The sequence below is a fragment of the Ambystoma mexicanum genome, unplaced genomic scaffold (assembly GCF_040938575.1).
Source record: "Ambystoma mexicanum isolate Mex_15411 unplaced genomic scaffold, UKY_AmexF1_1 Mex_scaf118, whole genome shotgun sequence".
In the NCBI taxonomy this organism is placed as follows: domain Eukaryota; kingdom Metazoa; phylum Chordata; class Amphibia; order Caudata; family Ambystomatidae; genus Ambystoma; species Ambystoma mexicanum.
Genome location: NW_027182345.1, coordinates 537,726 through 555,613, shown reverse-complemented (window position 1 = coordinate 555,613; position 17,888 = coordinate 537,726). Strand labels below are relative to the sequence as shown.

The following is a 17,888-nucleotide window of genomic DNA, read 5'->3' as shown; positions in this document are numbered from 1 at the left end:
CAGTTTGTTGATTTTGTGCTAAGAGCATAGTTAAACCCAATTGTTCATTCTTTTGTATATGAAATGATGATATATCTTATTGTTTCTTACCATGCATTGGGTTGACAAACATTTTAACAGGATCTATTGAAGAGGGTATATGGTTATGAAACAGGGACTTCTTGAACTGCATTCCTACGCTCTACCACTGAGTTAAACCCTTAAATGCTGAAAACTGCCCTTGTTTAAAAAGGTGATAGAGTGGGTGACTGTATGGAACTTGTAGAACTAATGACATCAGTGCACTTCTGGTCAGCTGTACAAATTAATACAGTTCATTAAGGGCATGTTATTGGTTTCCACCACAGTTTTATAACATTCATATGAGCTTCCAATGGACTATTTCAAACTGATAATATCACCAGTAGAACTTGGGTGAATGTAAAACACAGCTTGTATCATATGAAGAAATCCTAAAAAGTTTCATGGTGTTTACCCTATGTTTCAGGAGGTGATCAGGAGTATTTGAAATGTAGAAATGTGTTGCTCATTACATAAAATGCTAAGATTGTAAATGTTTTCTTCAATTTATTTAATTAAAAATATTTCTACAGGTAAAACAGTTGGACAAGGGGGCACCCAGATTTGAACTAGGGACCTCTTGATCTGCAGTCAAATGCTCTACCACTGAGCTATACCCCCAGTTCTTAAATGTTCATCTTTATTAATTCAGTAATATGTACAAAGTGCAAGCAACATGCAATCACCATCAAAGCAATGCATTTTCAGCCACCAAACCCTCCTTATAAGTATATGGGGTGCGAAGGATGTCCTTTATCTGCCTTGGTAAAATACAGTAAGGTTTCCATTGCAAGAATTCATACATTTCGTATCACATGTAGATCTTGGAACATGGAAAAAAAATCTTTTGTCAAATGCACAAATTCTGAAAAATGTAACTGCTTCTCTACTGCAGTTTGTTGATTTTGTGCTAAGAGCATAGTTAAACCCAATTGTTCATTGTTTTGTATATGAAATGATTATATATCTTATTGTTTCTTACAGTGCATTGGGTTGAAAAACATTTAACAGGATCTATTGAAGAGGGTATATGGTTATGAAACAGGGACTTCTTGAACTACACTCCTACGCTCTACCACTGACATAAACCCTTGAATGTTGAAAACTGCCCTTTTTTAAAAAGGTGATAGAGTGGGTGACTCTATGGAACTTGTAGAACTAATGGCATCAGTGCACTTCTGGTCAGCTGTACAAATTAATACATTTCATTAAGGGCATATTATTGGTTTCCACCACAGTTTTATAACATTCATATGAGCTTCTAATGGACTATTTCAAACTGGTAATATCACCAGTAGAACTTGGGTGAATGTCAAACACAGCTTGTATCATATGAAGAAATCCTAAACAGTTTCATGGTGTTTACCCTATGTTTCAGGAGATGATCAGGAGTATTTCTAATGTAGAAATGTGTTGCTCATTACATAAAATGCTAAGATTGTAAATGTTTTCTTCAATTAAAAACATTTTTCTACAGGTAAAACAGTTGGACAAGGGGGCACCCAGATTTGAACTAGGGACCTTTAGATCTGCAGTGAAATGCTTTACCCCTGAGCTATACCCCCATTTCTGAAATGTTCTCTTTTATTTATTCAGTAATATGTACAAAGTGGAAGCAACATGCAATCACCATCAAAGCAATGCATTTTCAGCCACCAAACCCTCCTTATAAGTATAAGGGGTACAAAAGATGTCCTTTATCTGCCTTGGTAAAATGCAGTGAGGTTTCCATTGCAAGAATTTATACATTTTGTATCACATGTAGATCTTGGAACATGGAAAAAAAAACGTTTGTCAAATGCACAAATTCTGCAAAACGTAACTGCTTCTCTACTGCATTTTGTTGATTTTGTGCTAAGAGCATAGTTAAACCCAATTGTTCATTGTTTTTTATATGAAATGATGATATATCCTATTGTTTCTTACAGTGCATTGGGTTGAAAAACATTTTAACAGGATCTATTGAAGAGGGTATATGGTTATGAACCAGGGACTTCTTGAAAAGCGCTCCTACGCTCTACCACTGACATAAACCCTTGAATGCTGAAAACTGCCCTTTTTTAAAAAGGTGATAGAGTGGGTGACTGTATGGAACTTGTAGAACTAATGACATCAGTGCACTTCTGGTCAGCTGTACAAATTAATACATTTCATTAAGGGCATATTATTGGTTTCCACCACAGTTTTATAACATTCATATGAGCTTCCAATGGACTATTTCAAACTGATCATATCACCAGTAGAACTTGGGTGAATGTAAAACACAGCTTGTATCATATGAAGAAATCCTAAACAGTTTCATGGTGTTTACCCTATGTTTCAGGAGATAATCAGGAGTATTTCTAATGTAGAAATGTGTTGCTCATTACATAAAATGCTAAGATTGTAAATGTTTTCTTCAATTTATTTAATTAGAAAAATATTTCTACAGGTAAAACAGTTGAACAAGGGGGCACCCAGTTTTGAACTAGGGAAATCTTGATCTGCAGTCAAATGCTCTACCACTGAGCTATACCCCAGTTCTGAAAAGTTTGCCTTTATTAATTCAGTAATATGTACAAAGTACAAGCAACATGCAATCACCATCAAAGCAATGCATTTTCAGCCACAAAACCCTCCTTATAAGTGTATGGGGTGCGAAGGATGTCCTTTATCTGCCTTGGTAAAATACAGTGAGGTTTCCATAGCAAGACTTCATACATTTCTTATCACATGTAGATCTTGGAACATGGAAAAAAAACTTTTGTCAAATGCACAAATTCTGAAAAACGTAACTGCTTCTCTACTGCAGTTTGTTGATTTTGTGCTAAGAGCATAGTTAAACCCAATTGTTCATTGTTTTTTATATGAAATGATTATATATCCTATTGTTTCTTACAGTGCATTGGGTTGAAAAACATTTTAACAGGATCTATTGAAGTGGGTATATGGTTATGAAACAGGGACTTCTTGAACTGCACTCCTACCCTCTACCACTGACATAAACCCTTGAATGCTGAAAACTGCTCTTTTTTAAAAAGGTGATAGAGTGGGTGACTGTATGGAACTTGTAGAACTAATGACATCAGTGCACTTCTGGTCAGCTGTACAAATTAATACATTTCATTAAGGGCATATTATTGGTTTCCACCACAGTTTTATAACATTCATATGTGCTTCCAATGGACTATTTCAAACTGATAATATCACCAGTAGAACTTGGGTGAATGTAATACACAGCTTGTATCATACGAAGAAATCTGAAACAGCTTAATGGTGTTTACCCTAAGTTTCCAGAGATGATCAGGAGTATTTCAAATGTAGAAATGTGTTGCTCATTACATAAAATGCTAAGATTGTAAATGTTTTCTTCAATTTATTTAATTAAAAAAATATTTCTACAGGTAAAACAGTTGGACAACGGGGCACCCAGATTTGAACTAGGGACCTCTTGATCTGCAGTCAAATGCTCTACCACTGAGCTATACCCCCAGTTCTAAAATGTTCACCTTTATTCATTCAGTAATATGTACAAAGTGCAAGCAACATGCAATCACCATCAAAGCAATGCATTTTCAGCCACCAAACCCTCCTTATAAGTATATGGGGTGCGAAGGATGTCCTTTATCTGCCTTGGTAAAATACAGTGAGGTTTCCATTGCAAGAATTCATACATTTCGTATCACATGTAGATCTTGGAACATGGAAAAAAAACTTTTGTCAAATGCACAAATTCTGCAAAACGTAACTGCTTCTCTACTGCAGTTTGTTGATTTTGTGCTAAGAGCATAGTTAAACCCAATTATTCATTGTTTTTTATATGAAATGATGATATATCCTATTGTTTCTTACAGTGCATTGGGTTGAAAAACATTTTAACAGGATCTATTGAAGAGGGTATATGGTTATGAAACAGGGACTTCTTGAAGTGCACTCCTACCCTCTACCACTGACATAAACCCTTGAATGCTGAAAACTGCTCTTTTTTAAAAAGGTGATAGAGTGGGTGACCGTATGGAACTTGTAGAACTAATGACATCAGTGCACTTCTGGTCAGCTCTACAAACTAATACATTTCATTAAGGGCATATTATTGGTTTCCACCACAGTTTTATAACATTCAAATGATCTTCCAATGGACTTTTTCAAACTGATAATATCACAAGTAGAACTTGGGTGAATGTAAAACACAGCTTGTATCATATGAAGAAATCCTAAACAGTTTCATGGTGTTTACCCTATGTTTCAGGAGATGATCAGGAGTATTTCAAATGTAGAAATGTGTTGCTCATTACATAAAATGCTAAGATTGTAAATGTTTTCTTCAATTTATTTAATTAAGAAAATATTTCTACAGGTAAAACAGTTGGACAAGGGGGTACCCAGATTTGAACTAGGGACCTCTTGATCTGCAGTCAAATGCTCTACCCCTGAGCTATAACCCCAATTCCGAAATGTGCACCTTTATTTATTCAGTAATATGTACAAAGTGGAAGCAACATGCAATCACCATCAAAGCAATGCATTTGCAGCCACCAAACCCTCCTTATAAGTATAAGGGGTACAAAATATGTACTTTATCTGCCTTGGTAAAATACAGTGAGGTTTCCAGTGCAAGAATTCATACATTTCGTATCACATGTAGATATTGGAACATGGGAAAAAAACGTTTGTCAAATGCACAAATTCTGCAAAACGTAACTGCTTCTCTATTGTAGTTTGTTGATTTTGTGCTAAGAGCATAGTTAAACCCAATTTTTCATTGTTTTTTATATGAAATGATATTATATCCTATTGTTTCTTACAGTGCATTGGGTTGAAAAACATTTTAACAGGATCTATTGAAGAGGGTATATGGTTATTAAACAGGGACTTCTTGAAGTGCACTCCTACCCTCTACCACTGACATAAACCCTTGAATGCTGAAAACTGCTCTTTTTTAAAAAGGTGATAGAGTGGGTGACTATATGGAACTTGTAGAACTAATGACATCAGTTCACTTCTGGTCAGCTGTACAAATTAATACATTTCATTAAAGGCATATTATTGGTTTCCACCACAGTTTTATAACATTCATATGTGCTTCCAATGGACTATTTCAAACTGATAATATCACCAGTAGAACTTGGGTGAATGTAATACACAGCGTGTATCATACGAAGAAATCTGAAACAGCTTAATGGTGTTTACCCTATGTTTCCAGAGATGATCAGGAGTATTTCAAATGTAGAAATGTGTTGCTCATTACATACAATGCTAAGATTGTAAATGTTTTCTTCAATTTACTTAATTAAAAAAATATTTCTACAGGTAAAACAGTTGGACAAGGGGGCACCCAGATTTGAACTAGGGACCTCTTGATCTGCAGTCAAATGCTCTACCACTGAGCTATACCCCCAGTTCTAAAATGCTCACCTTTATTCATTCAGTAATATGTACAAAGTGCAAGCAACATGCAATCACCATCAAAGCAATGCATTTTCAGCCACCAAACCCTCCTTATAAGTATATGGGGTGCGAAGGATGTCCTTTATCTGCCTTGGTAAAATACAGTGAGGTTTCCATTGCAAGAATTCATACATTTCGTATCACATGTAGATCTTGGAACATGGAAAAAAAATCTTTTGTCAAATGCACAAATTCTGCAAAACATAACTGCTTCTCTACTGCAGTTTGTTGATTTTGTGCTAAGAGCATAGTTAAACCCAATTATTCATTGTGTTTTATATGAAATGATGATATATCCTATTGTTTCTTACAGTGCATTGGGTTGAAAAACATTTTAACAGGATCTATTGAAGAGGGTATATGGTTATGAAACAGGGACTTTTTGAAGTGCACTCCTAACCTCTACCACTGACATAAACCCTTGAATGCTGAAAACTGCTCTTTTTTAAAAAGGTGATAGAGTGGGTGACCGTATGGAACTTGTAGAACTAATGACATCAGTGCACTTCTGGTCAGCTGTACAAATTAATACATTTCAATAAAGGGCATATTATTGGTTTCCTCCACAGTTTTATAGCATTCATATGCGCTTCCAATGGACTATTTCAAACTGATAATATCACCAGTAGAACTTGGGTGAATGAAATACACAGCTTGTATCATATGAAGAAATCCGAAACAGCTTAATGGTGTTTACCCTATGTTTCCGGAGATGATCAGGAGTATTTCAAATGTAGAAATGTGTTGCTCATTACATAAAATGCTAAGATTGTAAATGTTTTCTTCAATTTATTTAATTAAAAAAATATTTCTACAGGTAAAACAGTTGGACAAGGGGGTACCCAGATTTGAACTAGGGACCTCTTGATATGCAGTCAAATGCTCTACCACTGAGCTATACCCCCAGTTCCGAAACGTTCACCTTTATTTATTCAGTAATATGTACAAAGTGGAAGCAACATGCAATCACCATCAAAACAATGCATTTTCAGCCACCAAACCCTCCTTATAAGCATAAGGGGTACAAAAGATGTCCTTTATCTGCCTTTGTAAAATACAGTGAGCTTTCCAGTGCAAGAATTCATACATTTCGTATCACATGTAGATCTTGGAACATGGAAAAAAAAACTTTTGTCAAATGCACAAATTCTGCAAAACGTAACTGCTTCTCTACTGCAATTTGTTGATTTTGTGCTAAGAGCATAGTTAAACCCAATTGTTCATTGTTTTGTATATGAAATGATGAGATATCTTATTGTTTCTTACAGTGCATTGGGTTGAAAAACATTTTAACAGGATCTATTGAAGAGGGTATATGGTTATGAAACAGGGACTTCTTGAACTGCACTCCTACCCTCTACCACTGACATAAACCCTTGAATGCTGAAAACTGCCCTTTTTTAAAAAGGTGATAGAGTGGGTGACTGTATGGAACTTGTAGAACTAATGACATCAGTGCACTTCTGGTCAGCTGTACAAATTAATACATTTCATTAAGGGCATATTATTGGTTTCCACCACAGTTTTATAACATTCATAAGAGCTTCCAATGGACTATTTCAAACTGATCATATCACCAGTAGAACTTGGGTGAATGTAAAACACAGCTTGTATCATATGAAGAAATCCTAAACAGCGTAATGGTGTTTACCCTATGTTCCAGGTGATGATCAGGAGTATTTCAAATGTAGAAATGTGTTGCTCATTACATAAAATGCTAAGATTGTAAATGTTTACTTCAATTTATTTAATTAAAAACATATTTCTAGAGGTAAAACAGTTGGACAAGGGGGCACCCAGATATGAACTAGGAACCTTTTGATCTGCAGTGAAATGCTCTACCCATGAGCTGTACCCCCATTTCTGAAATGTTCACTTTTATTTATTCAGTAATATGTACAAAGTGGAAGCAACATGCAATCACCATCAAAGCAAAGCATTTTCAGCCACCAAACCCTCCTTATAGGTATATGGGGTGCGAAGGATGTTCTTTATCTGCCTTGGTAAAATACAGTGAGGTTTCCATTGCAAGAATTCATACATTTCGTATCACATGGAGATCTTGGAACATGGAAAAAAAATCTTTTGTCAAATGCACAAATTCTGCAAAATGTAACTGCTTCTCTACTGCAGTTTGTTGATTTTGTGCTAAGAGCATAGTTAAACCCAATTGTTCATTCTTTTGTATATGAAATGATGATATATCTTATTGTTTCTTACCATGCATTGGGTTGACAAACATTTTAACAGGATCTATTGAAGAGGGTATATGGTTATGAAACAGGGACTTCTTGAACTGCATTCCTACGCTCTACCACTGAGTTAAACCCTTAAATGCTGAAAACTGCCCTTGTTTAAAAAGGTGATAGAGTGGGTGACTGTATGGAACTTGTAGAACTAATGACATCAGTGCACGTCTGGTCAGCTGTACAAATTAATACAGTTCATTAAGGGCATGTTATTGGTTTCCACCACAGTTTTATAACATTCATATGAGCTTCCAATGGACTATTTCAAACTGATAATATCACCAGTAGAACTTGGGTGAATGTAAAACACAGCTTGTATCATATGAAGAAATCCTAAAAAGTTTCATGGTGTTTACCCTATGTTTCAGGAGGTGATCAGGAGTATTTGAAATGTAGAAATGTGTTGCTCATTACATAAAATGCTAAGATTGTAAATGTTTTCTTCAATTTATTTAATTAAAAATATTTCTACAGGTAAAACAGTTGGACAAGGGGGCACCCAGATTTGAACTAGGGACCTCTTGATCTGCAGTCAAATGCTCTACCACTGAGCTATACCCCCAGTTCTTAAATGTTCATCTTTATTAATTCAGTAATATGTACAAAGTGCAAGCAACATGCAATCACCATCAAAGCAATGCATTTTCAGCCACCAAACCCTCCTTATAAGTATATGGGGTGCGAAGGATGTCCTTTATCTGCCTTGGTAAAATACAGTGAGGTTTCCATTGCAAGAATTCATACATTTCGTATCACATGTAGATCTTGGAACATGGAAAAAAAACTTTTGTCAAATGCACAAATTCTGCAAAACGTAACTGTTTCTCTACTGCATTTTGTTGATTTTGTGCTAAGAGCATAGTTAAACCCAATTGTTCATTGTTTTGTATATGAAATGATGATATATCCTATTGTTTCTTCCAGTGCATTGGGTTGAAAAACATTTTAACAGGATCTATTGAAGAGGGTATATGGTTATGAAACAGGGACTTCTTGAACTACACTCCTACGCTCTACCACTGACATAAACCCTTGAATGTTGAAAACTGACCTTTTTTAAAAAGGTGATAGAGTGGGTGACTGTATGGAACTTGTAGAACTAATGACATCAGTGCACTTCTGGTCAGCTGTACAAATTAATACATTTCATTAAGGGCATATTATTGGTTTCCACCACCATTTTATAACATTCATAAGATTTTCCAATGGACTATTTCAAACTGATCATATCACCAGTAGAACTTGGGTGAATGTAAAACACAGCTTGTATCATATGAAGAAATCCTAAACAGCTTAATGGTGTTTACCCTATGTTTCAGGAGATGATCAGGTGTATTTCAAATGTAGAAATGTGTTGCTCATTACATAAAATGCTAAAATTGTAAATGTTTTCTTCAATTTATTTAATGAAACATTTCTACAGGTACAACAGTTGAACAAGGGGGCCCCCGGATTAGAACTAAGGACCTCTTGATCTGCAGTCAAATGCTCTACCACTGAGCTATACCCCCATTTCTGAAATGTTTACCTTTATTTATTCAGTAATATGTACAAAGTGGAAGCAACATGCAATCACCATCAAATCAATGCATTTTCAGCCACCAAACCCTCCTTATAAGTATAAGGGGTACAAAAGATGTCCTTTATCTGCCTTGGTAAAATACAGTGAGGTTTTCATTGCAAGAATTCATACATTTCGTATCACATGTAGATCTTGGAACATGGAAAAAAAACTTTGTCAAATGCACAAATTCTGCAAAAAGTAACTGTTTCTCTACTGCATTTTTTTGATTTTGTGCTAAGAGCATAGTTAAACCCAATTGTTCATTGTTTTGTATATGAAATGATAATATATCTTATTGTTTCTTACAGTGCATTGGGTTGAAAAATATTTAACAGGATCTATTGAAGAGGGTATATGGTTATGGAACAGGGACGTCTTGAACTACACTCCTACGCTCTACCACTGACATAAACCCTTGAATGTTGAATACTGCCTTTTTTTAAAAAGGTGATAGAGTGGGTGACTCTATGGAACTTGTAGAACTAATGACATCAGTGCACTTCTGGTCAGCTGTACAAATTAATAGATTTCATTAAGGGCATATTATTGGTTTCCACCACAGTTTTATAACATTCATAAGAGCTTCCAATGGACTATTTCAAACTGTTCATATCACCAGTAGAACTTGGGTGAATGTAAAACACAGCTTGTATCATATGAAGAAATCCTAAACAGCTTAATGGTGTTTACCCTATGTTTCAGGTGATGATCAGGAGTATTTCAAATGTAGAAATGTGCTGCTCATTACATAAAATGCTAAGATTGTAAATGTTTACTTCAATTTATTTAATTAAAAACACATTTCTACAGGTAAAACAGTTGGACAAGGGGGCACCCAGATTTGAACTAGGGACATTTTGATCTGCAGTGAAATGCTCTACCTCTGAGCTATACCCCCATTTCTGAAATGTTCACCTTTATTTATTCAGTAATATGTACAAAGTGGAAGCAACATGCAATCACCATCAAAGCAAAGCATTTTCAGCCACCAAACCCTCCTTATAAGTATATGGGGTGCGAAGGATGTCCTTTATCTGCCTTGGTAAAATACAGTGAGGTTTCCATTGCAAGAATTCATACATTTCGTATCACATGTAGATCTTGGAACATGGAAAAAAATCTTTTGTCAAATGCACAAATTCTGCAAAATGTAACTGCTTCTCTACTGCAGTTTGTTGATTTTGTGCTAAGAGCATAGTTAAACCCAATTGTTCATTCTTTTGTATATGAAATGATGATATATCTTATTGTTTCTTACAGTGCATTGGGTTGAAAAACATTTTAACAGGATCTATTGAAGAGGGTATATGGTTATGAAACAGGGACTTCTTGAACTGCATTCCTACGCTCTACCACTGAGTTAAACCCTTGAATGCTGAAAACTGCCCTTTTTTAAAAAGGTGATAGAGTGGGTGACTGTATGGAACTTGTAGAACTAATGACATCAGAGCACTTCTGGTCAGCTGTATAAATTAATACATTTCATTAAGGGCATATTATTGGTTTCCACCACAGTTTTATAACATTCATAAGAGCTTCCAATGGACTATTTCAAACTGATCATATCACCAGTAGAACTTGGGTGAATGTAAAACACAGCTTGTATCATATGAAGAAATCCTAAACAGCTTAATGGTGTTTACCTTATGTTTCAGGTGATGATCAGGAGTATTTCAAATGTTGAAATGTGTTGCTCATTACATAAAATGCTAAGATTGTAAATGTTTACTTCAATTTATTTAATTAAAAACATATTTCTACAGGTAAAATAGTTAGACAATGGGGCACCCACATTTGAACTAGGGACCTTTTGATCGGCAATGAAATGCTCTACCCCTGAGCTATACCCCCATTTCTGAAATGTTCACCTTTATTTATTCAGTAATATGTACAAAGTGGAAGCAACATGCAATCACCATCAAAGCAATGCATTTTCAGCCACCAAACCCTCCTTATAAGTATATGGGGTGCAAAGGATATCCTTTATCTGCCTTGGTAAAATACAGTGAGGTTTCCATTGCAAGAATTCATACATTTCGTAGAACATGTAGATCTTGGAACATGGAAAAAAAATCTTTTGTCAAATGCACATATTCTGCAAAATGTAACTGCTTCTCTACTGCAGTTTGTTGATTTTGTGCTAAGAGCATAGTTAAACCCAATTGTTCATTCTTTTGTATATGAAATGATGATATATCTTATTGTTTCTTACAGTGCATTGGGTTGAAAAACATTTGAACAGGATCTATTGAAGAGGGTATATGGTTATGAAACAGGGACTTCTTGAACTGCATTCCTAGATCTACCACTGAGTTAAACCCTTGAATGCTGAAAACTGCCCTTTTTTAAAAAGGTGATAGAGTGGGTGACTGTATGGAACTTGTAGAACTAATGACATCAGAGCACTTCTGGTCAGCTGTATAAATTAATACATTTCATTAAGGGCATATTATTGGTTTCCACCACAGTTTTATAACATTCATAAGAGCTTTCAATGGACTATTTCAAACTGATCATATCACCAGTAGAACTTGGGTGAATGTAAAACACAGCTTGTATCATATGAAGAAATCCTAAACAGCTTAATGGTGTTTACCCTATGTTTCAGGTGATGATCAGGAGTATTTCAAATGTAGAAATGTGTTGCTCATTACATAAAATGCTAAGATTGTAAATGTTTTCTTCAATTAAAAAAATATTTCTACAGGTGAAACAGTTGAACAAGGGGGCACCCAGATTTGAACTAGGGACCTCTTGATCTGCAGTCAAATGCTCTACCAATGATCTACACCCCCAGTTCTGAAAAGTTCACCTTTAATAATTCAGTAATATGTACAAAGTGCAAGCAACATGCAATCACCATCAAAGCAATGCATTTTCAGCCACCAAACCCTCCTTATAAGTGTATGGGGTGCGAAGGATGTCCTTTATCTGCCTTGGTAAAATACAGTAAGGTTTCCATTGCAAGAATTCATACATTTCGTATCACATGTAGATCTTGGATCATGGAAAGAAAATCTTTTGTCAAATGCACAAATTCTGAAAAATGTAACTGCTTCTCTACTGCAGTTTGTTGATTTCGTGCTAAGAGCATAGTTAAACCCAATTGTTCATTGTTTTGTATATGAAATGATGATATATCTTATTGTTTCTTACAGTGCATTGGGTTGAAAAACATTTAACAGGATCTATTGAAGAGGGTATATGGTTATGAAACAGGGACTTCTTGAACTACACTCCTACGCTCTACCACTGACATAAACCCTTGAATGTTGAAAACTGCCCTTTTTAAAAAAGGTGATAGAGTGGATGACTCTATGGAACTTGTAGAACGAATGACATCAGTGCACTTCTGGTCAGCTGTAAAAATTAATAAATTTCATTAAAGGCATGTTATTGGTTTCCACCACAGTTTTATAACATTCATATGAGCTTCCAATGGACTATTTCAAACTGATCATATCACCAGTAGAACTTGGGTGAATGTAAAACACAGCTTGTATCATATGAAGAAATCCTAAACAGCTTAATGGTGTTTACCCTATGTTTCACGTGATGATCAGGAGTATTTCAAATATAGAAATGTGTTGCTTATTACATAAAATGCTAAGATTGTAAATGTTTACTTCAATTTATTTAATTAAAAACATATTTCTACAGGTAAAACAGTTGGACAAGGGGGCACCCAGATTTGAACTAGGGACCTCTTGATCTGCAGTCAAATGCTCTACCCCTGAGCTATAACCCCAATTCTGAAATGTTCACCTGTATTTATTCAGTAATATGTACAAAGTGGAAGCAACATGCAATCACCGTCAAAGCAATGCATTTGCAGCCACCAAACCCTCCTTATAAGTATAAGGGGTACAAAAGATGTCCTTTATCTGCCTTGGTAAAATACAGTGAGGTTTCCAGTGCAAGAATTCATACATTTCTTGTCACATGTAGATCTTGGAACATGGAAAAAAAACTTTTTGTCAAATGCACAAAATCTGCAAAACGTAACTGGTTCTGTACTGAAGTTTGTTGATTTTGTGCTAAGAGCATAGTTAAACCCAATTGTTCATTGTTTTGTATAAGAAATGATGATATATTTTATTGTTTCTTACAGTGCATTGGGTTGAAAAACATTTTAACAGGATCTATTGAAGAGGGCATATGGTTATGAAACAGGGACTTCTTGAACTGCACTCCTACCCTCTACCACTGACATAAACCCTTGAATGCTGAAAACCGCCCTTTTTTAAAAAAGTGATAGAGTGGGTGACTGTATGGAACTTGTAGAACTAATGACATCAGTGCACTTCTGGTCAGCTGTACAAATTAATACATTTCATTAAGGGCATATTATTGGTTTCCTCCACAGTTTTATAGCATTCATATGCGCTTCCAATGGACTATTTCAAACTGATAATATCACCAGTAGAACTTGGGTGAATGAAATACACAGCTTGTATCATATGAAGAAATCCGAAACAGCTTAATGGTGTTTACCCTATGTTTCCGGAGATGATCAGGAGTATTTCAAATGGAGAAATGTGTTGCTCATTACATAAAATTCTAAGATTGTAAATGTTTTCTTCAATTTATTTAATTAAGCAAATATTTCTACAGATAAAACAGTTGGACAAGGGGGCACCCAGATTTGAATTAGGGACCTCTTCATCTGCAGTCAAATGCTCTACCACTGAGCTATACCTGCAGTTCTAAAATGTTCACCTTTATTAATTCAGTAATATGTACAAAGTGCAAGCAACATGCAATCACCATTAAAGCAATGCATTTTCAGCCACCAAACCCTCCATATAAGTATATGGGGTGCGAAGGATGTCCTTTATCTGCCTTGGTAAAATACAGTGAGGTTTCCATTGCAAGAATTCATACATTTCGTATCACATGTAGATCTTGGAACATGGAAAAAAAAACTTTTGTCAAATGCACAAATTCTGCAAAATGTAACTGCTTCTCTACTGCAGTTTGTTGATTTTGTGCTAAGATCATAGTTAAACCCAATTGTTCATTGTTTTATATATGAAATGATGATATATCCTATTGTTTCTTACAGTGCATTGGGTTAACAAACATTTTAACAGGATCTATTGAAGAGGGTATATGGTTATGAAACAGGGACTTCTTGAACTACACTCCTACGCTCTACCACTGACATACACCCTTTAATGTTGAAAACTGCCCTTTTTTAAAAAAAAGTGATAGAGTGCGTGACTGTATGGAACTTGTAGAACTAATGACATCAGTGCACTTCTGGTCAGCTGTACAAATTAATACATTTCATTAAGGGCATATTATTGGTTTCCACCACAGTTTTATAACATTCATATGAGCTTCCAGTGGACTATTTCAAACTGATAATATCACCAGTAGAACTTGGGTGAATGTAATACACAGCTTGTATCATATGAAGAAATCTGAAACAGCTTAATGGTGTTTACCCTATGTTTCAGGAGATGATCAGGAGTATTTCAAATGTAGAAATGTGTTGCTCATTACATAAAATGCTAAGATTGTAAATGTTTTCTTCAATTTATTTAAAACAATATTTCTACAGGTACAACAGTTGGACCAGGGGGCACCCAGATTTGAATTAGCGACCCCTTTATCTGCAGTCAAATGCTCTACCACTGAGCTATACCCCCAATTTGATAATGATCACCTTTATTTATTCAGTAATATGTACAAAGTGGAAGCAACATGCAATCACTATCAAAGCAATGCATTTTCAGCCACCAAACCCTCCTTATAAGTATAAGGGGTGCGAAGGATGTCCTTTATCTGCCTTGGTAAAATACAGTGAGGTCTCCATTTCAAGAATTCATACATTTCGTATCACATGTAGATCTTGGAACATGGAAAAAAAACGTTTGTCAAATGCACAAATTCTGCAAAACGTAACTGCTTCTCTACTGCAGTTTGTTGATTTTGTGCTAAGAGCATAGTTAAACCCAATTGTTCATTGTTTTTATATGAAATGATGATATATCCTATTGTTTCTTACAGTGCATTGGGTTGAAAAACATTTTAACAGGATCTATTGAAGAGGGTAGATGGTTATGAAACAGGGACTTCTTGAACTGCATTCCTACGCTCTACCACTGAGTTAAACCCTTGAATGCTGAAAACTGCCCTTTTTTAAAAAGGTGATAGAGTGGTTGACTGTATGGAACTTGTAGAACTAATGACATCAGTGCAATTCTGGTCAGCTGTACAAATTAATACATTTCATTAAGGGCATATTATTGGTAACCACCACAGTTTTATAACATTCATATGAGCTTCCAATGGACTATTTCAAACTGATCGTATCACCAGTAGAACTTGGGTGAATGTAAAACACAGCTTGTATCATATGAAGAAATCCTAAACAGCTTAATGGTGTTTACCCTATGTTTCAGGTGATGATCAGGTGTATTTCAAATGTAGAAATGTGTTGCTCATTACATAAAATGCTAAGATTGTAAATGTTTACTTCAATGTATTTAATTAAAAACATATTTCTACCGGTAAAACAGTTGGACAAGGGGGCACCAAGATTTGAACTAGGGACCTTTTGATCTGCAGTGAAATGCTCTACCCCGGAGCTATACCCCATTTCTGAAATGTTCACCTTTATTTATTCAGTAATACGTACAAAGTGGAAGCAACATGCAATCACCATCAAAGCAAAGCATCTTCAGCCACCAAACCCTCCTTAGAAGTATATGGGGTGCGAAGGATGTCCTTTATGTGCCTTGGTAAAATACAGTGAGGTTTCCATTGCAAGAATTCATACAGTTCGTATCACATGTAGATCTTGGAACATGGAAAAAAAATCTTTTGTCAAATGCACAAATTCTGCAAAATGCAACTGCTTCTCTACTGCAGTTTGTTGATTTTGTGCTAAGAGCATAGTTAAACCCAATTGTTCATTCTTTTGTATATGAAATGATGATATATCTTATTGTTTCTTACAGTGCATTGGGTTGAAAAACATTTTAACAGGATCTATTGAAGAGGGTATATGGTTATTAAACGGGGACTTCTTGAACTGCATTCCTACGCTCTACCACTGAGTTAAACCCTTGAATGCTGAAAACTGCCCTTTTTTAAAAAGGTGATAGAGTGGGTGACTGTATGGAACTTGTAGAACTAATGACATCAGTGCACTTCTGGTCAACTGTACAAATTAATACATTTCATTAAGGGCATATTATTGGTTTCCACCACAGTTTTATAACATTCATATGAGCTTCCAATGGACTATTTCAAACTGATAATATCACCAGTAGAACTTGGGTGAATGTAAAACACAGCTTGTATCATACGAAGATATCCTAAACAGTTTCATGGTGTTTACCCCATGTTTCAGGAGATGATCAGGAGTATTTCAAATGTAGAAATGTGTTGCTCATTACATAAAATGCTAAGATTGTAAATGTTTACTTCAATTTATTTAATTAAAAACATATTTCTACAGGTAAAACAGTTGGACAAGGGGGCACCCAGATTTGAACTAGAGACCTTTTAATCTGCAGTGAAATGCTCTACCCCTGAGCTATACCCCCATTTCTGAAATGTTCACCTTTATTTATTCAGTAATATGTACAAAGTGGAAGCAACATGCAATCACCATCAAAGCAATGCATTTTCAGCCACCAAACCCTCCTTATAAGTATAAGGGGTACAAAAGATGTCCTTTATCTGCCTTCGTAAAATACAGTGAGGTTTCCAGTGCAAGAATTCATACATTTCGTGTCACATGTAGATCTTGGAACATGGAAAAAAAAAGCTTTTGTCAAATGCACAAATTCGGCAAAACGTAGCTGCTTCTGTACTGAAGTTTGTTGATTTTGTGCTAAGAGCATAGTTAAACCCAATTGTTCATTGTTTTGTATAAGAAATGATGATATATCTTATAGTTTCTTACAGTGCACTGGGTTGAAAAACATTTTAACAGGATCTATTGAAGAGGGTATATGGTTATGAAACAGGGACTTCTTGAACTGCACCCCTACCCTCTACCACTGACATAAACCCTTGAATGCTGAAAACTGCCCTTTTTTAAAAAAAGTGATAGGGTGGGTGACTGTATGGAACTTGTAGAACTAATGACATCAGAGCACTTCTGGTCAGCTGTATAAATTAATACATTTCATTAAGGGCATTTTATTGGTTTCCACCACAGTTTTATAACATTCATATGAGCTTCCAATGGACTATTTCAAACTGATAATATCACCAGTAGAACTTGGGTGAATGTAAAACACAGCTTATATCATATGAAGAAATCCTAAACAGTTTCATGGTGTTTACCCTATGTTTCCAGAGATGATCAGGAGTATTTCAAATGTAGAAATGTGTTGCTCATTACATACAATGCTGAGATTGTAAATGTTTTCTTCAATTTATTTAATTAAAAACATATTTCTACAGGTAAAACAGTTGAACAAGGGGTCACCCAGATTTGAACTAGGGACCTCTAGATCTGGAGTAAAATGCTCTACCACTAAGCTATACCTCCAGTTCTGAAAAGTTCCCCTTTATTAATTCAGTAATATGTACAAAGTGCAAGCAACATGCAATCACCATCAAAG

General features: G+C 35.4%; 5 non-coding genes across 5 annotated transcripts; all 5 read right to left on the bottom strand.

The window, feature by feature from the left end:
• Positions 1–609: 609 nt before the first annotated feature.
• Positions 610–681, bottom strand: TRNAC-GCA (transfer RNA cysteine (anticodon GCA)). The gene has a single exon. It is a non-coding gene; the product is annotated as a tRNA-Cys (tRNA).
• Positions 682–3,453: 2,772 nt separating this feature from the next.
• On the bottom strand, positions 3,454–3,531 carry TRNAC-GCA (transfer RNA cysteine (anticodon GCA)). The gene has a single exon. It is a non-coding gene; the product is annotated as a tRNA-Cys (tRNA).
• A 1,834-nt stretch (positions 3,532–5,365) lies between these two features.
• Positions 5,366–5,437, bottom strand: TRNAC-GCA (transfer RNA cysteine (anticodon GCA)). Its single transcript has one exon. It is a non-coding gene; the product is annotated as a tRNA-Cys (tRNA).
• An 883-nt stretch (positions 5,438–6,320) lies between these two features.
• On the bottom strand, positions 6,321–6,392 carry TRNAC-GCA (transfer RNA cysteine (anticodon GCA)). The gene has a single exon. It is a non-coding gene; the product is annotated as a tRNA-Cys (tRNA).
• Positions 6,393–8,226: 1,834 nt separating this feature from the next.
• TRNAC-GCA (transfer RNA cysteine (anticodon GCA)) lies at positions 8,227–8,298 on the bottom strand. Its single transcript has one exon. It is a non-coding gene; the product is annotated as a tRNA-Cys (tRNA).
• Between the last annotated feature and the right edge of the window lie 9,590 nt (positions 8,299–17,888).